This window comes from Manacus candei, unplaced genomic scaffold (assembly GCF_025592945.1).
Source record: "Manacus candei isolate 608988 ecotype Guabito, Panama unplaced genomic scaffold, ASM2559294v1 h1tg000179l, whole genome shotgun sequence".
Taxonomy (NCBI): Eukaryota; Metazoa; Chordata; class Aves; order Passeriformes; family Pipridae; genus Manacus; species Manacus candei.
Window position 1 is genome coordinate 122,644 of NW_026138227.1, and position 12,979 is coordinate 135,622.

The 12,979-nt window shown below is 52.7% G+C and overlaps 1 long non-coding RNA gene across 1 annotated transcript in view; it reads right to left on the minus strand.

The window, feature by feature from the left end:
* Window positions 1-12,829, minus strand: part of LOC127463899 (uncharacterized) — a 28,950-nt gene extending 16,121 nt beyond the window's left edge. Inside the window, exons 1-3 of the long non-coding RNA XR_007901069.1 lie at window positions 12,369-12,829; window positions 2,837-5,594; window positions 311-855 (exon numbers count right to left, since the gene is read on the minus strand). This is a non-coding gene — a long non-coding RNA (uncharacterized LOC127463899). The remainder of the gene's footprint in view (window positions 1-310; window positions 856-2,836; window positions 5,595-12,368) is intronic.
* Window positions 12,830-12,979: the final 150 nt, after the last annotated feature.

Here is a 12,979-nt window from a genome sequence, read left to right on the forward strand (position 1 = left end):
CCTTGATTTTGTCTGTGTTCCAGTCCCGGGCTAAAGAAAGGGCAGAAGAAGCGCAGTTGTTCCTTGCCTCTTCCCTAAGAGGTTCGGCCAGGTGCTGGGCCAGCCCGGGCACTCCGGGGGAAGGCCGGCAGTGCCCAAGCAGCGCCGCTTTGCCAGGGGCGTCGCTTGCAAGAGCGCCGCCGAGCGCCGGGCCCTGCCTCACAGTCGCCGCCTGGCGGACACGGCCGGAAGCGGCACTGCAGCCGCGCGCCTCCCCCCCCCCTCCCCTCCTTGGCGAGACCCGCGGCGCCTTTGGACGCGCCCAGCTTACCCCGGGGTCGATCTCCGTCGAATCTGCCGCCGTGGGTCGCTTCCGGGGGGGGAAGGCGGCGGCGCAGCCCCGATAGCATCTCCAGGGCACGGCGGGAGCGAGCGGGGCAGAAGCGGGGGCAGGGGCGGGAGCGGGAGCGGAGCGGGGCGAGAGGGCGGCGCGACGTGCGCGCCATGCGGTCCTCGCGCGCCGCGGCCCCGAGACGGGGGCTGCCGGCGCCGGTGCCTGCCGCCGCCCACGAACCTGCCGCCCGCGCCCGGCGCCGCCGAGCGCCCCGCCCTGTCCCCGCAGCGGGAAGCAGCGCGGCGAGACGGCGCTGCGGGCGCGGGGTGGGGGTCCGGGTCGCGGCGGAAGCCTCTCGCCGCCATCTTTAGTGTGGTCGTTCCGGTCCTGGCGGCGCCATCTTTACTGTGGGCTTGGCGAACTTCCGGGCAGGGGCCGCCATCTTTAGTGTGGTCGTTCCGGTCCTGGCGGCGCCATCTTTACTATGGGCTTGGCGGACTTCCGGGCCGGGGCCTTGGAGGACTTCCGGTCGCTCACTACTTCTGGTGACCGAGTTTACCCAAATTAGCGTCCCTCCTCGCTAATTTCTGCGCTTTCACCCCAAGAAATCTTCACGTTATTCCCCCCCCGCACACCCCGGGACAGACGGGAGACCGCGAGTCCCGCCCTGCCGCCGGAACCGGCCCTTAACTCGAGCAGGGAGCGCTGCACCGGCACGAGAGCCACTGCGCATGCGTCGCCGGTCCCTCTCCTGCCTGCCCTTACTTACCACGTGATCGCCGGCGTTTTGCCAACGACTGCGCATGCGCTGTTCAAAATTTTTTCAATGCAGTTCCTGTTTTCCGTCAGCAGGTGGCAGTATTTCATCTCAAATATATGTGCAATTCCTTTTCTCTGTCACCAGGGGGCACTGTTGCTATGCGATTTTTTACTTATGGCATTTTTTTTTTTGTTTTATAACCGTATTTGTTCGTGTAGTTCTTTTGGGAAATCGGATAATTGGCTTGTGATTGCTGGTGGTTTGAAAATTTACTTGTGTAATTAGGCTCTTCTCCTGGTTTTAATTCTCTAGGCTCTTCTCCTAAGAGAATTAAAATCAGGAGAAGAGCCTAAAAAAAAAATGAAAATCAGGGGAAGAGTCTAAAAATATAAAAATCAGGAGGAGAGCCCAAGAGAATTAAAATCAGGAGAAGAACCTAAGAGAATTAAAATCAAGAGAAGAGCCTAAAAAAATTACAATCAGGAGAAGAGCCTGAAAAAATTAAAATCAGGACACGGGACTAATACAATAAAAATCATGAGAGGAGCCTAAAAAAATTAAAATCAGGAGAGGAGCCTGAAAAAATTAAAATCAGGAGAGGGGACTAAAAAAATTAAAATCAGGAGAGGGGACTAAAAAAATTAAAATCAGGAGAGGGGACTAAAAAAATTAAAATCAGGAGAGGGGACTAAAAAAATTAAAATCAGGAGAGGAGCCTGAAGGAATTACAATCAGGAGAGACCCAGAACTCACCCAAGTCTCCCCAAAAAACTACCAGAAACTGATTCAAATCTCCCCAAAAATGACCCAGAACTCACCCAAATCTCCCCAAAAAGTGACACAAAAACTGATCCAATTCACTCCAAAAATTGATCCAGAACTGACCCAAAACTGGCCCAAATCACCTCAAAAACTAACTCCAAATTGGCCCAAAACCTGACCTAAAAATGCAAGAACCCCCCCCCAAACTGACCCAAAATGATACAAAATCAGCCCCAGATATGACCAGAAACTGACCCCAAAATCCCAAAACACTGATACCAAGACTCACCCAAATCTCCCCAAAAAAATGACCAAAAAGTCAGCCCAATCACCCCAAAAAATGACCAGAAACTGACCCAAAATTACCACAAAAATAAACCCAAAACTCACCCAAATCATCCCGAAAAATGACCAGAAACTGACCCAAATCTCCCCCAAAAATGACCAGAAACTCACTAAAAATAACCCCCAAAAATGATCAGAAACTGACACAAATCTCCCCAACAAGTGACCCAAACTTTATTTCTTTTCTTAGCAACAAATCCCTTCCTTTGCTCCCCTCTGGCCCTGCCCACACGGCCCCAGTTCAGCTCTCAGTGAGTTCTTGCTTCTAGGCAGCGACTCCTCTGCCTCTTGCTGGGGCGGCAGCAGCTCCTGTGCCGGCAGGGAGAGGGACCCCGAGCCAGGAGAGGGACCCCGAGCCAGGAGAGGGACCCCGAGCCAGGAGAGGGACCCCGAGCCACGAGAGGGACCCCGAGCCACGAGAGGGACCCCAGAGACCCTACAGAGACCCCAGAGCCATTATAGGGACCCCAGAGCCACGATAGAAACCCCAGAGTCCCTACAGAGACCCCAGAGCCCTTATAGGGACCCCAGAGGCCTCCAGAGCCCCTATAGAGACCCCAGAGCCCCTACAGAGACCCCAGAGCCATTACAGGGACCCCAGAGCCCTCCAGAGCCCCTTGCTGGGTCACAGCCCCTCTTCTCCCGCCCAAACCCACCTTTCTGGCTGCAGCTGCTTTTCTTCTCTGGCTCCCCCTTCCTTCCCCAGGGAGCTTTGCCTTGTTCTTTGGCCAGGCTCCAGCTGCAGCTCAAGGGCAAAGCTGCAACTACAATTCCCCCTTCGGGTTTTTCACCTGAAAAACAAAGGCTTGGGCCAAACTCTGACCAGTCACTCGCTGAACACGAGACATCAAACAGGGCACACAGAATAAAATGCATCCAACTCTAAATCATGTTACAATGACTGTCCACCCCAATCCAGCACTGACATTAAAAACCTTCAAGCAATCAAAAAGACCTCCAAACATCCCTTAGATAGAGAAAAGCACACCAGGAACGAATGCAAAAAGAAAAATTCCAAACAATGCTCAATTAAATAACCATGGACTGATATAAAACATGTTTAGGGAACTTAAACCACTTCTTCCCATTATTCTCCATCAGAAATTACCCTTATTTAAGTTCTCCTTTTAACACTTCATTAAAACTGACTTATTAGGAAATGGTTTGAACCAAACTTCATAACTTGATGACTCCAGGGTTTGTGCTCCTTGACTTTGGCCTGAAGGGGTTTGGAACACAGGCTTTGTTCTGGAGAGCTTTTCCCCAATCTACAAACCCTTCTGCAAATGGGACTCCCTTCCCTCAGGGTTCGGTGGCCTCTGGTTTTCCTGAAGGCTGGGGGGGATCTGGGAGCCAAATCCCAAGGGATCCAGCCCAGCTCTGCACACACACACACACACACATTTCCAGCTGGTCACAGTCTCACGGGGGCCACCACCACTCAGCACATTTGCACACAAACAGCCCTCTGAGTTCCTGGCACTGGGTCTGATGGACTAAGAAATGATCAGTCTGGTGGTTTGCCCTCAGAGGAGTAAGATCCAATGATGCATTTCTATTTTCATGACAATATAACCTGGAAAACACAAACATATTTCTGCTTCATGTGCAATTTAAAATTCAAAGACACAGAAACATTCCTAGAGTTCAAGTCCCCAGGTTTGGTTCCAAATGTCACTCGGTCCCCCTGGGACAAGAACAGCGGCACACACGGACTCAACAGCCCTGCACAAGCCCAGGAGTGGGGGGGAAATATCCTTGAGAGCACTGCTGCATTTCAAAAAGAAGTCAGTCACATCAACTCTGTAACAAATAAAAAAGAGAAGCCAAAATAAATAACTGTAGACAGGGTATCAAGTACCTTGAGAATACCAATAAGAAAAAACTAAGAATAAAGGCATCTATTTGAAGTACAAAGAGTTTGGGAGACACCATTTGTTTGCCACAAAGCCTTTATTTTGTTGGCTCTTCTATAGTTAGAACCCAAACCTTACCCTCCCACAAAAAGCAGAAAACCTCTTCAGAGAGTTAGGAGATGGAGTCAGTTTGGATTAATGGGAAGAACATCTCTGGAGACAAAATAAAGCAGAGAAAATAACCCCATCCTCAACAACAGAGCTGCCTCCCCACTGCCTGCCCCTGGACACTTGCTCTGGGGGTGACAGAGCCTGAAGTCTCCTGCCTAGTCCTGGGCAATACTTCCTGGGGACCACAGCACCACTGAGTTCCTAAAAATATCACAGCTTGGGCAGGTGCTTGGATTTTGTCTGGATTAATCCCCCCTTCCTTTCCAGGTGCTGCCCTACTCATTGTAATGGTGCTTGTACTCCCTGAGCCATTCCCTCCCCCATCCAACCATCCCTTGTGCCCTCTCTGACAAGGACAGTGGGTCCAGGTGTTCTGCCACGCTCCCAGGGCACAGGGGGGGACTGTGGAGCCACCCTCGAGGGGGGAAACGTGCCCTGCCTGCCCTGCCCAGGGAAAGGGAACTGCCCCAGTGCTCCCCAGCACAAGGCACCCTTGGAAATATCCACTGCAATGGGACACTCAGGGACAGCAACAAGCACTGCACGAGGCTGCTCTGGCACAGGGCCAATTTTAGCCTCAGCTTTTCTCTGGACCACTTCACTTTGTTTGCCACCTCATCCTGCAGTCAGAACTTGCTGTCCTTGCAACCTTTCAGGGTGACCAAAAATGAGAGAGGCCTCTGCTCCAGCACCCACAAGGGCCTGATCCATCTGACAGGATCCATTTTTCCAGGGAATTCAAAGCTCCACCTGAGGACTAGGGTCTTTTCTCACCCATCCCTGTGCTGCAGCTTGGCCTCCATCTCACTGTGCTTTCAGTTCCCTCCATGGTTGAACACTGGCAGCCCTGGCCCTGGGCGGAGCTCGGCATCCTGATCCCATCCCTCCTGGCCCCCGGAACCGCTGACTCAGCAATGGGGGGCCCTCCATTGCCAAGGGCACGGGCCCGTCGGGGCTCACGGGGGGAGCAGGAGGGCGAAGGCTCCAGCCCTGCTGCTACAACCTTCCACCACTACAGCCAACAGAGGAGCCTCTCCAGCCCTGCCTCCCAAGGCATCCTCAACAAACCCAGCCCAGCTCCACAGGACAAACTGCTCCCTGTCTGCCCAGGCCAGTCTAATCCCAGAGGCTCCCAGGGTCATGCAAAACAACTGCCCAGGAGATCAGAGACCCCAGTCCATCTCTTCCTAGCACAGGTTTGGGTTAGTTTGGCAAACAGACCAACTGAGGAATTCCCCAATGTTTTCCCAGTTTGACCCCTGTCACACCAATCACCTTAACAGTGCCAGTCCTTCATTCTCCCTCTCTTGGGTTAAGGACTGAGCAAGTTGGACCTGTGTCTGAGCAGGACATGTGCAAACCAAATGCTGGGGACTGGAACACACACCTGGCACTCCTGCAGCTCTCACAGTCACATTCCAGAGAAAACAGCCAATTGCACCCTCACTGCTCATTTCTTAATCCCAATCCCACACTTGTTTGGCACTTGGAGCACCACTTTTAGAACCCAATTACAGCCCATTAGAGAGCTCCCTGTCTAGCAGGGACAGGGACCCCTGGGATACTCTCAGCACTGCCTGAATCCATGGCAGGGACCTTGCTTTGAGCTCCCCAGGGCCGGGCACCCCGAGGATCTCCCCGAATAATCCTTTCGGTGCGCGCTGGAGTCCTCGGGGTGCCCCAACCCGGGGGGCACCAACAGCACTGTCCCTCCAGGGGCCAATTTGGTCCCAAAATGCAGGGGGATCTTGCCTGTGTCCCAGACTGGTCCGGAGATCTGAGGCCCTTCCCGAGAAAATCTCGGTGCCGGCGTGAAGGGCCAGAGATCCCTTGGAGCCACGGGAGAGCAGGCACAGAGTCCCTCCTGGGGGGCAATTCTGCTGCCTGAACTCAGCTCTTCAAAGGAGCCTCTAAGACTCAGCTGGTGACTTTTAGAAGCCAGGCATTCCTTGCTTACAACACCCTGCCATGATCCCAGCCCCACGGGGGTCCTGGCAATCCGCTCCCAAAGGGCACACGGAGGGGTCTCCACTGCAGCTGATGGGAGGGGTCAGCATGACAGGAGGGTTCATTTTCCTTCCCTGCATTCCTGTTGCACATTCAGGACACTCCCAACACCTGTTCCCATCTACACAAACCCTTATAAGTTCTCTGAGGGGCTCCATTGGGGGTCTCTGGTGGTCACCTGTGCCTGCAGACCCCAAAGTTCTCAGTGACCACCTTATCAACTTCAAGACAACTCACCTGGTTGTAGAGGAGCTTGGTGCTGCTTGGCTGCTGCCTCAGTTCCCTTCTTCATTCTTTCTTGACTTTGCTTGCTCAGTCCCTTTAAGTTCCTTGGCTCAGCTCCATGCACTTTCTAGGGAACATCCCACTGCAAAAACTACCAGTTCTTGGTACATCTCCTAACTCAGATATCAGGGAGTGAGGCAGAAATCAACTCATCCAGGGCACTGCCTCCAAATATTGGGACAAAAACACCATAACATTCCATGGCTCCCCTTGGCAAATCAACCCCAAACTGCTCAGACACAAACAACACCCTGCACACTACAACAATCTGGCACTGCTGGTTCAACCCGGCCAAGTCAGTTGGGAAACTACACAAGGTCAACTTCCTTCCAAGTTTCAGTTATGACACAAAAGTCAGGGAGATCACAGACTCCCCCACAGAGTTTTACTCTGAGGAGAGAAGGAAACCAAAGCCATCCCCAGGGCTGCAATAGCTCAGGCTCCCCAAAAGGCCCAGGGGCTTCAGGTTTCTGAGGGGCTTCACCGAGGGCCTTCCCAGGTCTGCTCTGTCTGGAGCCCTCCAAGTCCTCAGTGCCTGCCTGAGGAACCTCAACACAACTCACCTGCTTACACAGCAACTTGGTGCTGCTTGCCTGCTGCCTCACTTCCCTTCTTCCTTCTTTCTTCACCTCCCTTGCTTGGTCCCTTTAAATCCCTGGGCTCAGCTCTGTGCACTTTCCAGGCTCCATCCCACTGCAAAAAGGATTAGCCCTTGTTACATCTCAACACTCAGAGAGCATTCCACCTTTTGCCTTGACACTGGGCCATCAGGCCAGGGTCTCATTATTTAAAGCACAGTTTGACTGCTCAGTGACAACAACAGCTACAGCCCTGAATCCTAACACAGGCTGAGACACAAACACGGATGGGAACTCTTAAGGATCCACTTTGTCCTGCTCACCAATCAAAAGGAGCTTTCTGAACTCAAGAATAACAGACCCCAGGTCCTTTTACTGCAACTTTACCTGCTATAAATGTGACCCACCAGACCTGCAAAGGCCCTTCCCACTTCACCTGCAGGGCTGGCAGTGCCACCACTGGACACGGCCCCAGTGGCTGGGCAGGAACGGAGGGGCTGGGGCGTCCAATCCATCGGCCCAGGCGGCACCAGGAGTTCCTGCAGTTCCTGAGGGGAGAGCCTCAAGCCAACAAAGGATTAGGAAGAATATTTTAAACTTCAATGTGTCTATCTCCTGGAATATGGGGACTTTGATAAGTCCTACTGGTGCAACAAGGACACACTCAAGGCTATCTATTAAAAGGATCTACCAGCACTCAAAAGCTATCACTGTCCTTCTGTCAGGGGGAACGCAGCAAACTCTCTTTGCCAGGAGCCTCCAGGAGGACTTCCAGCTTTTGGGGCTCCCTTTTAACCATTTTTCCCATAACTGGAGCTGGGACTATCACCTGCCCTACAGGGGGAACAGCCCACAAAGTTCACCATCAGGGATGCCATTAACTGAAAGTCCCTTCTCAGGGGGGTCACTGCACACCTTGGCCTTTGTTTGCCCTCCCCACCAAAGATGCTTCCAACAGTTCTGACACATCTGGCAGACCCAGAGCTCTCCTCAGGGAATGCTTCAGCTGCTTAAAGGCTGCCCTTGCACCATCTATTCAAAAAGTCGCCATAACAGTCTTACCACACATCCCGAGGGAGCAATGCAGAGTCCAGCCCGTCCCACCATTCCCAGCAAGGCAGTTCATGGGCTGTCTGGGGCTCAGGGAGGAGTCACGGGGCTTCTCTTCTTCCTGCCTGCTTGCCCCATTTTCTCCTGCAAAAGCAAAGCTTTCTTGGCTTTCCTTGCTCAAGGAGATGCAAAGGCCATCTTTTAAATCCAATACTGGAAACTCCTCCAGGTTGTCATTCAAGGTGCTTCTCTCAGGTCCTGCACTAATCAATCATCTTGTCCACTGGTTTTCTTGGCAGGTTCTTGCATTCACGTCCTACAAGCAAACCAGGAGGAGCCAATTTAGCTGTTCCTGCAACCAATCCAGTCTGGCATTCTGATTTTAAAGGATACTGGGTTGGCCTTACCCATAGAGATCCCACATCAGGGGTAATACCTACAGGTTCTGCCCTCTTCCACTCTCCTGCAGCTCCACTGGCCCACACCACAGGAACAACTGCAGCTGCCACTTCAGTCAGGGCCTTGCTGCTGACAGGAGTTATTCCCTGCACAACAAGAGCTGCTGCTTGGACACATTTAGTTTCAGCAATTACAGTGTCAAGAGCCCCAGTTTTCAATTCCATTTCTGCCTCAACTTTTCCAGCCCATCACTTCCTAGCAGAGGTTTGGGTGAGTTTGGCAAAAACACAAACTGAGGAATTCCCCAATGTTTTCCCAGTTTGACCCCTGTCACACCAATCACCTTAACACTGCCAGTCCATAATTCTCATTCTGCTGTGTTCAGGACTGAGGAAATTGTACTTGTGTCTGAGCAGGACATGTGCAAACCAAATGCTGGGGACTGGAACACACACCTGGCACTCCTGCAGCTCTCACAGTCACATTCCAGAGAAAACAGCCAATTGCACCCTCACTGCTCATTTCTTAATCCCAATCCCACACTTGTTTGGCACTTGGAGCACCACTTTTAGAACCCAATTACAGCCCATTAGAGAGCTCCCTGTCTAGCAGGGACAGGGACCCCTGGGATACTCTCAGCAATGCCTGAATCCATGGCAGGGACCTTGCTTTGAGCTCCCCAGGGCCGGGCACCCCGAGGATCTCCCCGAATAATCCTTTCGGTGCGCGCTGGAGTCCTCGGGGTGCCCCAACCCGGGGGGCACCAACAGCACTGTCCCTCCAGGGGCCAATTTGGTCCCAAAATGCAGGGGGATCTTGCCTGTGTCCCAGACTGGTCCGGAGATCTGAGGCCCTTCCCGAGAAAATCTCGGTGCCGGCGTGAAGGGCCAGAGATCCCTTGGAGCCACGGGAGAGCAGGCACAGAGTCCCTCCTGGGGGGCAATTTGCCTGCCTGAAATCAGCTCTTCAAAGGAGCCTCTAAGACTCAGCTGGTGACTTTTAGAAGCCAGGCGTTCCTTGCTTACAACACCCTGCCATGATCCCAGCCCCACGGGGGTCCTGGCAATCCGCTCCCAAAGGGCACACGGAGGGGTCTCCACTGCAGCTGATGGGAGGGGTCAGCATGACAGGAGGGTTCATTTTCCTTCCCTGCATTCCTGTTGCACATTCAGGACACTCCCAACACCTGTTCCCATCTACACAAACCCTTATAAGTTCTCTGAGGGGCTCCATTGGGGGTCTCTGGTGGTCACCTGTGCCTGCAGACCCCAAAGTTCTCAGTGACCACCTTATCAACTTCAAGACAACTCACCTGGTTGTAGAGGAGCTTGGTGCTGCTTGGCTGCTGCCTCAGTTCCCTTCTTCATTCTTTCTTGACTTTGCTTGCTCAGTCCCTTTAAGTTCCTTGGCTCAGCTCCATGCACTTTCTAGGGAACATCCCACTGCAAAAACTACCAGTTCTTGGTACATCTCCTAACTCAGATATCAGGGAGTGAGGCAGAAATCAACTCATCCAGGGCACTGCCTCCAAATATTGGGACAAAAACACCATAACATTCCATGGCTCCCCTTGGCAAATCAACCCCAAACTGCTCAGACACAAACAACACCCTGCACACTACAACAATCTGGCACTGCTGGTTCAACCCGGCCAAGTCAGTTGGGAAACTACACAAGGTCAACTTCCTTCCAAGTTTCAGTTATGACACAAAAGTCAGGGAGATCACAGACTCCCCCACAGAGTTTTACTCTGAGGAGAGAAGGAAACCAAAGCCATCCCCAGGGCTGCAATAGCTCAGGCTCCCCAAAAGGCCCAGGGGCTTCAGGTTTCTGAGGGGCTTCACCGAGGGCCTTCCCAGGTCTGCTCTGTCTGGAGCCCTCCAAGTCCTCAGTGCCTGCCTGAGGAACCTCAACACAACTCACCTGCTTACACAGCAACTTGGTGCTGCTTGCCTGCTGCCTCACTTCCCTTCTTCCTTCTTTCTTCACCTCCCTTGCTTGGTCCCTTTCAATCCCTGGGCTCAGCTCTGTGCACTTTCCAGGCTCCATCCCACTGCAAAAAGGATTAGCCCTTGTTACATCTCAACACTCAGAGAGCATTCCCCCTTTTTTCTTAACACTGGGCCATCAGGCCAGGGTCTCATTATTTAAAGCACAGTTTGACTCCTCAGTGACAACAACAGCTACAGCCCTGAATCCTAACACAGGCTGAGACACAAACACGGATGGGAACTCTTAAGGATCCACTTTGTCCTGCTCACCAATCAAAAGGAGCTTTCTGAACTCAAGAATAACAGACCCCAGGTCCTTTTACTGCAACTTTACCTGCTATAAATGTGACCCACCAGACCTGCAAAGGCCCTTCCCACTTCACCTGCAGGGCTGGCAGTGCCACCACTGGACACGGCCCCAGTGGCTGGGCAGGAACGGAGGGGCTGGGGCGTCCAATCCATCGGCCCAGGCGGCACCAGGAGTTCCTGCAGTCCCTGAGGGGAGAGCCTCAAGCCAACAAAGGATTAGGAAGAATATTTTAAACTTCAATGTGTCTATCTCCTGGAATATGGGGACTTTGATAAGTCCTACTGGTGCAACAAGGACACACTCAAGGCTATCTATTAAAAGGATCTACCAGCACTCAAAAGCTATCACTGTCCTTCTGTCAGGGGGAACGCAGCAAACTCTCTTTGCCAGGAGCCTCCAGGAGGACTTCCAGCTTTTGGGGCTCCCTTTTAACCATTTTTCCCATAACTGGAGCTGGGACTATCACCTGCCCTACAGGGGGAACAGCCCACAAAGTTCACCATCAGGGATGCCATTAACTGAAAGTCCCTTCTCAGGGGGGTCACTGCACACCTTGGCCTTTGTTTGCCCTCCCCACCAAAGATGCTTCCAACAGTTCTGACACATCTGGCAGACCCAGAGCTCTCCTCAGGGAATGCTTCAGCTGCTTAAAGGCTGCCCTTGCACCATCTATTCAAAAAGTCGCCATAACAGTCTTACCACACATCCCGAGGGAGCAATGCAGAGTCCAGCCCGTCCCACCATTCCCAGCAAGGCAGTTCATGGGCTGTCTGGGGCTCAGGGAGGAGTCACGGGGCTTCTCTTCTTCCTGCCTGCTTGCCCCATTTTCTCCTGCAAAAGCAAAGCTTTCTTGGCTTTCCTTGCTCAAGGAGATGCAAAGGCCATCTTTTAAATCCAATACTGGAAACTCCTCCAGGTTGTCATTCAAGGTGCTTCTCTCAGGTCCTGCACTAATCAATCATCTTGTCCACTGGTTTTCTTGGCAGGTTCTTGCATTCACGTCCTACAAGCAAACCAGGAGGAGCCAATTTAGCTGTTCCTGCAACCAATCCAGTCTGGCATTCTGATTTTAAAGGATACTGGGTTGGCCTTACCCATAGAGATCCCACATCAGGGGTAATACCTACAGGTTCTGCCCTCTTCCACTCTCCTGCAGCTCCACTGGCCCATACCACAGGAACAACTGCAGCTGCCACTTCAGTCAGGGCCTTGCTGCTGACAGGAGTTATTCCCTGCACAACAAGAGCTGCTGCTTGGACACATTTAGTTTCAGCAATTACAGTGTCAAGAGCCCCAGTTTTCAATTCCATTTCTGCCTCAACTTTTCCAGCCCATCACTTCCTAGCAGAGGTTTGGGTGAGTTTGGCAAAAACACAAACTGAGGAATTCCCCAATGTTTTCCCAGTTTGACCCCTGTCACACCAATCACCTTAACACTGCCAGTCCATAATTCTCATTCTGCTGTGTTCAGGACTGAGGAAATTGTACTTGTGTCTGAGCAGGACATGTGCAAACCAAATGCTGGGGACTGGAACACACACCTGGCACTCCTGCAGCTCTCACAGTCACATTCCAGAGAAAACAGCCAATTGCACCCTCACTGCTCATTTCTTAATCCCAATCCCACACTTCTTTGGCACTTGGAGCACCACTTTTAGAACCCAATTACAGCCCATTAGAGAGCTCCCTGTCTAGCAGGGACAGGGACCCCTGGGATACTCTCAGCAATGCCTGAATCCATGGCAGGGACCTTGCTTTGAGCTCCCCAGGGCCGGGCACCCCGAGGATCTCCCCGAATAATCCTTTCGGTGCGCGCTGGAGTCCTCGGGGTGCCCCAACCCGGGGGGCACCAACAGCACTGTCCCTCCAGGGGCCAATTTGGTCCCAAAATGCAGGGGGATCTTGCCTGTGTCCCAGACTGGTCCGGGGATCTGAGGCCCTTCCCGAGAAAATCTCGGTGCCGGCGTGAAGGGTCAGAGATCCCTTGGAGCCACGGGAGAGCAGGCACAGAGTCCCTCCTGGGGGGGGCAATTTGCCTGCCTGAAAACAGCTCTTCAAAGGAGCCTCTAAGACTCAGCTGGTGACTTTTAGAAGCCAGGCATTCCTATACACTGTGAGATATTTTAAGGCTTATCTGACTGAAAAGCATAAA